Source organism: Neofelis nebulosa, chromosome 11, assembly GCF_028018385.1.
Source record: "Neofelis nebulosa isolate mNeoNeb1 chromosome 11, mNeoNeb1.pri, whole genome shotgun sequence".
Lineage (NCBI taxonomy): Eukaryota > Metazoa > Chordata > Mammalia > Carnivora > Felidae > Neofelis > Neofelis nebulosa.
The window spans coordinates 48,576,074-48,576,546 of record NC_080792.1 but is presented as its reverse complement, the minus strand read 5'-3'; positions in this window follow the sequence as shown (position 1 = coordinate 48,576,546).

The window sequence follows — 473 nt, the reverse complement described above, 5'->3', positions numbered from 1 at the left end:
TTGGTTCTTTGTGTGGTTTCTTACTGTTCTTTATGTTAACTTATGTCCTGGCACCAAGTTACCCCTTCTTTATAAAATTAAGCAAAGCTATCTTAAGCAGTTTTTTTCCCATTCAACTTCTCATATTTAGATTTCAGTAAATGATCTACTTCATATTACGAATAGGTTTTTCTCTTACATATCCGTGAGTACATATTTCACATAGTGGAAAAAGAAAGTGGGAGTGTTGCTAAGTAAAGACTCAAATACAAATGGGAAAAGCCCAACATTTGGAAATAAGGATATTTTATTTTACTTTATTGGAAGTAGATACATGAGTATCTACAAGTTATGGAAATAAGGATGACTGTAGAGGATTTTTATATCAACAAAATAGTTGTTTGCATTGCCTTTTTTAATAAAAAATCAGCTTTTCTGCTTACAAAAATGAGAACTACATGCTTATTTGAATTTAAATATTACAGGAATTCAGA